The 9,228-nt window shown below is 37.1% G+C and overlaps 1 protein-coding gene across 2 annotated transcripts in view; it reads right to left on the reverse strand.

Moving 5' to 3' along the window:
- asic2 (acid-sensing (proton-gated) ion channel 2) overlaps window positions 1-6,137 on the reverse strand; it is a 371,338-nt gene extending 365,201 nt beyond the window's left edge. Inside the window, exons 1-2 of one of the 2 annotated variants that reach the window (XM_007567690.2) lie at window positions 6,113-6,137; window positions 5,961-6,022 (exon numbers count right to left, since the gene is read on the reverse strand). The gene's annotated coding sequence lies outside the window, so the exon portion shown is untranslated. Of the gene's footprint in view, window positions 1-440; window positions 897-5,960; window positions 6,023-6,112 lie in introns of those variants that run through there. The other variant, XM_016679461.1, reaches the window with a different exon arrangement.
- Window positions 6,138-9,228: the final 3,091 nt, after the last annotated feature.

A 9,228-nucleotide genomic window follows, 5' to 3' on the forward strand; every position in this document is an offset into this window, starting at 1 on the left:
AGCTGAGACTTTAGGAAGTACCACAGAGAATCAGCGAATGAGGAGAAAGATGCTCCCTCAGGACATCCCTCTCCTCTCCACTTCCACTCTTATTCACTCCCCTGAACTGAGAGTTACTGTGGCTGCCAGGCCGCCTGTGGCTTCCACTACACCCCCAAACATCCACTCAGCACACACACCCAAATCCCAACATGCCTCTCCTCCTTTTTCATCCTCCATTGCCCCCCGCAGCTGCTCGATTTCATTGACAAAAATAGCAGAGTTAAGTCCTGTGTGACACTCTGAGGAGGAGGTGAGAGTCACTTCAGCCGCGAGCAAATAAAAGCAGCCCGTGTATACAAAGTACCGGCTCATCTCCATTCAGAAACACTACGCATGCAAACACGCGTCAAGGCTTCTCATGTTCTCCCGTGCCCTCAACTAATGACAAGCCAAAGCACCTCTCTCTCGTTCAGCCTAGCGAGGAGACATCCAGCTGGCGTGAGTGTGTGTGAGTGAGCCTGACAAGCGCACGTGTGTGTGTGTGTGTGTGTGTGTGTGTGTGTGTGTAGGGAAGACAGCAGGAGAGCCGTTGATGATCAGAGCCGCTGGTTAGTCTCGCTTGTCGATCCAAACTCCTCCTGTTTTCCTCTGGCCAGAGACATCCGCTTTACCTCCTCTTCCCTGCTCATCTGTGGCGGCGGCGAACAACAGCCGAGCCGGGAGAGACGCACACACACCAACACACATGCTTTACACCGAGCCAGAGCAGCGAGAGAGAGGAGAGAGGGGAGAGACAGGAGGGAAGCCAACACTCTCCTCGCCTGATCTCCCCAAAGCAAAGTCTCTTATTGAATATGTTTTTCTCCTCCCCCGCTCGCATTTGTCTCCGTCTTTTTCATATTTCCACTGCTAGCCGCCACAAAAAGGGGAAAAAAATGGAGTGACGGACGAGTGGAAAACGGGAGACAATCAGCTGGAGAGACATTCAGGAGAGAGGAACAGTGGTGGAGGAGTGGGGTAGGTTGGGAGGGGTGCGTGTCATGGGTGGTGAAGCAGAAGTGGAGATGGAGGAGTAAAGGCAGGGAGATCTAGGTTGAGGACAAAAATAAGACAGGAAACTAAAAAAAAAAAAAGGGGAAGCAGGGAAACGTGGTCACAAGGATGTCACCCAAAGGAATCCAGACCCACAAGCAGAGGTGAGGGACACCGATGTAAACGCAGTAATGGGAACGTACTTGAGCCCAGATTTGTACATTGAGTTTATATTTGTTAGACTATTTATAAAAAACAAAACGAAAAGCAACCCAAGTGAAGTGATACAAGGAGACTGGAGGAGGAAATGGTAAGGAAGAAATAGCAGAAGAGTGTGAGGATGTTAAATGGAGTTAAACAAGAAACAAAGCTGCAACGCTACAGGTAAACAACGTAACACTACAAATGATTTGGACTAGATGTAGGCAATAAAAACAAAAAACATTGCATTAATTATGAGCTCAATTTGATAGACTCAATAGTAATTAGAAAAAGTACAATACTTAGGAATATGTATGCAAATCCCAAACAGTCAATTACCGCCTGAGGGCTGCAGCCCATTGATAGACGCACAGTTTCCTTTGCTGCTGCTCGTTTTCATGCTTTACAGAGCGGTAAACAGAAACAGTTTACCGCTCTTTTAATACTTTCCCTTTTAAGTTGGTAAAGCAACTTTTAAAATGGGGATAAACAAGAAAACATGTCATTCAAGTGAGGTAGATGTTTTCCAATCTGCATCGGTTAACAAAAATTTAAATGGTTTTATTTTGCATTAGTTTCCAAACGGTTTCACTCTGGAGCCTTTGGTCAAACCAAGTCGCTGAGGACTAAAATGCTACAAAACATTTGGGTTTTACTGCAAACAGAGCCTCAGATGGGTGATGGATCTCAGACGAATTTTATTTATAAAGCACACTTTCACCAACAAGGCAGTTCAAAGTGCTTTACATCAATTAGAAGGAAATACAAACAAAACAACAAAACCAAAAGAAAACCAAGTATTAAACTAAATACTGGTTCGCAATGCAGGTAGTCCATAATTGATAAACTAGTATAGGTTTCTCTGGATTCTGGTTCTGATAAAACTAAATGTTGTAAGATTAGTGAGGTATAAAACTAAATGTTGGCTCCAGATGTTCTGGGTTGGATTCTAGATTTGTACAAAGCTAAATGTTGGTTCTCCATGTTTGGTTCTTGTTCTGGGTTGGTAAGATGATGGTACTTTCTAAGTTTGTTCTACATTTGTAAACTAACAAGTTTCTCTATGTCTTGCTCTGACATTAAAAGTATAAAACTAAATGTTGGTCTAATCTACCAAGTACTCCACAGTTTCTAAAAGTAATGAACTAAGCAGTGAAAGTAATGAACTTGAAGGCCTGCAGAATCTTGTCAAAGGATATCGAACCAAATAACGGGACAGTTTAAATAAAAATCTGTTTTAATTCAGGATACTAGTGTGTTGGGAGGCAGCTGGAATTGAACTCAACCTCTAAAACCATCAGTAGCATCTGATTTTGTAAAAATACATATGTATATATATATTAAAAATAAAATTAATGCACTTAATTTTTCCAGTGGGGAGATTTAATCAAATTAAAACTTGATTTTTTTCACATTTTCTCAGCATTTGATGCAACAAAAAGGATTATTCGTGGACATTTTCACCTTTTTTCATGCAAATAAGATTCAGTTGGCTGGAACAATCAGGTGGTGATCGCCACAGCTTTATCATCAACCTGTTGTAGCTTTTATTTGACTCACACTCCTAAGGTAAACTAAAATGTATTCTACTTTTGTTTGGCTTTCGGACATTGCTACCAACTTCTTTTCCATCCGAGTTGGTACAAATAAAACATCCTAGTCAAAGCATTAAATATTCATTGTGAAGTTATCTGCACTTCCAGCCCATGTTTAATGGTTCTTTATCGTCTTCCATGTTTCAATCAGCCAGGTCAGAACTGAATTTTTTAGATACCATTTTTTGCTGGAAATAAAAACTCCACATGTAAAATTTTCCAGAAGTTACTAACAATTGGCAAGGTTCTGCTTGGTGGTGATCCAAAATGCCACCTATGGGTGCTAACTGGACAGTTTAAGCCATCTAAAGCAAAGAAAGTAATTAAAGGGACTAAAATTTAAATGCAAATGCTGTATAAACTGCCAACCACCTGGTGTGCCATCTGATCAAAGCCACCTTGTCCAGGCAGCAATCGCAGCACAAAACACCTGGTCCAAAGAAAATTCTGAAAGAAACCTTTAAAATAAACTCTGCTAATTGATCTCTGGCAGATGGTTTACATTAAATTGTGGCTGTTGTCAGAAATGAAGCAGAAAAAAGTGCCAGCTAGAGAGGAAAGTAGGTGGTATGTGTTGCATGTCAATGACGAAGTTCTCTGACCTTGTTGCCAGGGACTTTTATGAACTGCATTTGCTAATGGTCAACCACAGAAAAAAACATTAAAACATGTTTACAATTAGAGTGGAAAATGAAATGTGACCATAAGCTAAATTAGTTATATTCTTGTAAAGTGTATTTCTGCTTCCCCATCATTCAGTGATGCAACATATTGACTCACTTTATTTCCATTTTCTCTCATAAATGCATCTCTTTCACTGAAATAGTATGTGGTTTGTGTGAAAGTTTTTTGTGATTTTGCGATTTCCAATGGTTTAGTCACTTCAGTTTTAAACATCTTGGAGCACCGTTCAACCCACCCATCCAAAAATAGTAACAATATGGCATATATGCAAACCAAAACATTTCCGCCCACTTTAACCGACAGAAGCTAAATATTGGAAAACACCTGGTGGCAGAAGAACAAATATGGCCGACGTCACTCCCATCTCCCCCCTGACACACAAACAAGTGGCAAAAATACTAATTTCTACCCAGTTTTACATATTGTTGCATTTTAAAAAATGACTAACATTGTCATACCAATGCTGATTGCTTTATTGAAGAGTTTCAGACATGGGCCAAGTGTGCTCTTTTCTGGAAATCAAAATATGTCCAGTTTTGGACAGATTTTATAATTTAATAAACCCAGTCAAAAATAATAATTAATGAGGCCTTGGAGATGTTGGTGATTAAAATATTTGAGTTATTCCACAACAGACGACATTAAACTTGAAAAGACGTGCAACTGGCAAAAACTGCTACAAGGAAAAGTTGATTTGATAAAACCTGGTAAAATATGTTACAATTTAGACTTTTGACCTGATCTTTAAAAATAAGACCCTTTTTTAAAGTCAACTTTAAGAACAAAACCAGTTACTTTTTATAGTTAATTCATTTGATTTTTTTTTTTTTTTGTAATGAAAGTAGTAAAAAAACAAACAAAAAAACAGTTGAGATTTAGGTGCTATTTATGAGCTGTTAAATATCTTGGTTACATTTGATAAAAGTCAACTGAGTCATTTTAAAGGTATTCTAAGAAATAATCTACAGTACATCTATTTTAATGCACCATGATGTAATTATAGAGGCAGAAAAACAACAAAGCAGAACAGAGGATAAAGAGAAAATCCATCCGAGTGGTGGAACAACACAACTCCAGTGTTCAATAAGTCTGTAATCAAATTGGTGTGTGGTTCCAGGGCAGACGTCTTGCCAGTATCTGCACTTTCACATGAACAATTTACACCCAAACCCGATTTATCAAATATTAAAATTCAATTATGTCCCACACAGCCGTTTTTTCTCCGCTTTGCATTTTTGATCTGAGTCTAGAATAGAGAAAGTGAAAAAAAAAGCTTCTTTTTTTTCATTTCATGTCAGATTCAAAGACAAATAACCAAATAACTATATTTTCGGTTTTGGATTTCAATCCCATCCATCATTGGTCTACAGCTGCTTATTCAAGAGCAATTAAAAATTGCATATGTCTCAAATACAAAAAAAAGCAAGTTTTGCATCAAGTCCATTGTTGCAAGTGCTTAACTTCTGACTGATGATAACCTATTATCTTGTTAGCAATTAAAGTTTATCATACTTTGGTGGTCTTTTTCTCTATACGGTTCTCTGAAAAGTGATGAGTTTTAATAGGGAAATTTTCCTGTAACAAGAAAAAGCTTCAAACTTTGCAAAACACAGAATTTGTGTCGCTGCTAAATTAGGCCATTATATATTTAGGAAAACAAATTTGTCATGAATGTTGGACAAAATAAAAGGAAATATTAAAGAAACAATCTGAAATACAAATTACAAGGCAAGCAGAATGCCTACAACACACAACTAATTATACTAAACAGATTTTTGTTTTATTGTTATTGCTATGTTATCAGAATGCAAATACACTATGTGCAAGTAGATGATTGGTTCACCACCATAACTATGCAAAATAGAGGAATTAAACTCCTGAACACGCATTACAATAACATTAGCTAAACCTCACTATTCCTTTGTGTTTATCAAGTTACAGTCATGGCAATATAAACTGCACAACATCTGATTATTACACCTAAATCCCAGATACACATAATCACTTTATTAAGCAGCGTAGGGAAATGAGCTTTACCTTTAAACTGCGTTCTGAAGTTAAATACAATTTTTGCCAAATCCCTGCATGCTTTTAGCTCATTTTCTTCAATTACTGAGCGATTACTGTATATCCATAATTAGGCGATTAAAACGTAATGAGGAGTCCAAATGAAACAGTGCGTTATAAAATTATGTCTTAATATCTTTAGGACGTTCTCTCAAAGTTTCGACAGTTTAATTAAAGCTGAAAAGTTTAAGGAAAAGCAGCACATGAAAAGTGGCTACAGAGAAGGAATCCGGGTGGTAAATTAATGAAGAATCACCAAAAGTTAAACATTGAGGGGATAGCAGCTTCTTGTGCAGGTTTAAATTATTTTATTTAAAAAAAATTACTGTACGTTTTTTTGTACTCTACTGAAGTTAACCAATTATTAATGTTCTGCACCTGTTGGGTTAATTAGCTCACCTGTTGCTGTGGAATTTTCTTGGCCAAAACGCTTCTTTTGCAACCTCTCTTCCATCTTTTTCCTGATAAATGGAGGCTGAAGTTTATCGAAGAAACTCCCCAAAACACTATTAACTACTTTACTATAAGCACTTGTGTAAACAAACACTCACCGTCACTTTTACTGGCGAAAACAACGAGACGTTGTTGCGAAAACAACAGGTGTTCTGGTCCACTCGTGATTCTTTTGAGTATTGCGCATGCGCAGCCCGAAAAAATGGAAATGTTTTTTTTTTAATTTTTTTTTTAGTTTAGTTTGTTGGCGGTTGGAATTTTTTTCTTTAGTTTTTAACTGCAGTTTGGATCCAACAACATCTGCTGGAGATAATTTAGCTGAATTGTTAATTAAATTAATTAAGTTGGTTTCACCGTAATTTGTCTCCTGTCCATACCTCCAGTTCAGTAGGTGGCGGTAGTGCACCTTCATAACTGGGCCAACCACCATAAAATATAAGAAGAAGAACGACAACAATGGCGGTTGGGATCATTAGGAAATCTAGGTAAATATCCACTAGAACTTTCTCTCGATGTTTTTCTTCATGCTTGAAATGATTTGGGAATTACCTTTCACAACTGCTGCTGTTTGTTCGTAAAAGTAGCTAAGAATTAACCGAAATTACAAACATCTCAGAATAAACTTTTCCATAGACTGATACGTTTTTTTTTAGGCTGGACTGGTGTTTATTACAAGAAATCCAGAAAAATAAATTGAGTAAAAATCCATTGTGATCCAAAATGGTGCAAAGAGTTATTTTGAAAATCAGAGGGAAATCCTTTCTTCAATGTCCTAGAGGTTAAATGCAGAACAGATATTTTTAAAAGTCCTTCTTAGACGAAAAACCAACCCACGTTGTCTGCATGAATTCCCCAGATTCATGTGTTCAAAAGAGCACTTTGCTCCCAGAAAGAAGGCTTACTTTAGCTTCCTAGAAGAGTAGGAATGATTTCCTCTTAATAGTCTCCTGTCTTGAGGGTTCAGCCCCCCGTGTGCCTTCAAAAAATGTCTTACTTGTTGACATTGATTCTGACCTTTTTTATAATTAGATAGATTATTACTGTGTAATTGGATTTGTATCTCAAAATATATGGAACCAAATTGAAATTTTCAGACTTTGCATTCTATAAATAAACTGGATAAATTTTAATTTAAGTGACATGCACAATCAATAACACCAATATTTACTATGGATTTTAGAGTATTTCAATAAATAGGAGGAAACTATGAATACTGCTTGTCTGATTTTAATAGCTGTTAAGAGTTTTTCCCCATCACTTTGAACTTTCATCTGGGTTCAGCCAGTTGCAGGAACACCAAAGCCCTCATTAAAAGTAAAGAAAGTTCAAAGATAATCTGTGCTTCTGAGTCCAAAACACTCTTTCACACATTGTCTGTCGATCACAGTCTTTTTCCCAAATCAAATTTGCTGTGGTCCCAGACAGCTGCAGGGTTTAGTGGTTTCTTTGCAGCTTAATTAAGCAAATCTTGCTTTTTTTTCCCCCACTGCGGTAATGAGCGTAGTTTTACAGAGATTAAACAATCTCCCGGGGTCAAAGTTAAGCCTAATGCTTTAGTAATATTATCTGCTTTCATCTATCCAAATAACTTTCCTTCCACAAGATTAATAGATCTAGATTTTCATTCTTTCTTGTTTCCCTTTTTAATTTGGGAGGCAATAACACTTTAATGCTACACTGAAATACACTTCTTTATGTCGATTGACATTTAGAGAATGTAATCACTCACCTCCTTTAGAGTTCATTCATTTATTTTAAATCCTGTTATAGGAAAGCAGTCATAATGTAATCCATACGTTGAGGCTTCACACATTAATGACCTCAGAAATACAATGTGAAAGCAGCTTATACACATTTTTGAGACTTTAGTGCGTTTATTATGGCTTTCCCTACAAATACGTCTGTTTTGAAATGGAGGTTTTCTCTTCATTTCACAGCCCCTGGATTTAAGCAAACAGGAAAGCCGGGACTTGTTAAAAAGTAATTGGTGTCAGTGGGATTTCTTTATGCCATTTCAGGGAGTTCACAGTAGTTTACAAAAGAAATGAATGTGCTTTCTTTTTGTTATTCCAAATCTCAATAAATGAGAGAAAATACTTGTTTAGGGGGCGTCACCTGACTGCACCAATTCAGAGTGATAAAACTGGACTAGTTGCAGTTTAGCTGTTGTGGAAAATTATGACCTTGCCAATTAAAATGATGTTGCATATTTTGACCAGATGGGGTGCAGGTGTTTTTTCAAAAGGTAAATTAGTAAAATGTGCAGATTTCCTCCAACTTGCAATAAAATACAGAGCCAATTCTGTAAGCACACAGCTTTGGAGATCCTTTCTAATTCAAAGTTTTGTAAACCAGATCTGATCTGCTTATGAGCAGGCTAATGAGGTCTGCCAGGATCTGAACTATAAAAAAAAAAAGAGGGTGTAAAATGCTACCCTCTGCTGGTTATGATGCAAGAAATATACTGAAGACAAAGTTCTGGTCTTATACAAACCATATACTCTGACTCAACTTGTCAAAAAGTCAAGATTTCACATTAGTGGATTGTTGATATTTCCTGGCCTCTTTGAAAAATGATCTTCAAAAGACCAAACTTTTTAACCAATAAATTATACATTTATTAAATTTTAAACCAAACATCCCAGATACGAGAATAAATGGAAAAGAGAAAAAGGGAAAAGATGAATTGGGAAATCCTTCAAACTCTGTGTGTTTACTAAAAGATTTTGTACAAACCAATTTTACCAGAACAGCGCTGAACTCTCTTCATAACGTCAGACCAGAGTTCAGGGAATATGATGGCCATGTAAGAAGGTATGCTTTGTCTTTGGAACATAACTGTGGAGGGAAATGCAACGATAAAACCAGCCATATGTCCTTTAACCTTTTGAACACTTTCTTGAAAATATTCATATTTCATATCCGTTTTGTGTGCGTTTGCAAAATGGATTGTAATTTCTTGTAGGATGCACATATGGAGAATAACAGAGCTTATCTGTAATCAGCCCGAGACTCGCACTGAAACTCTTTGTACTTTCATAAAACACAGAAGGCGTTTAAATGTACAAACACCTTCTAACAAAGGGCATATACTGCAAACAAGACACATTTTATCATCCAATTCCCTCTCCCTCTTATACATTAAATACGACACTTAAGCTGCTTCTTCTTCCTTGGAACGACAAAGCAGCTGAGGATTAACCTGAATCTGCTA

Source organism: Poecilia formosa, unplaced genomic scaffold (genome assembly GCF_000485575.1).
Source record: "Poecilia formosa unplaced genomic scaffold, Poecilia_formosa-5.1.2 Scaffold212, whole genome shotgun sequence".
NCBI lineage: Eukaryota > Metazoa > Chordata > Actinopteri > Cyprinodontiformes > Poeciliidae > Poecilia > Poecilia formosa.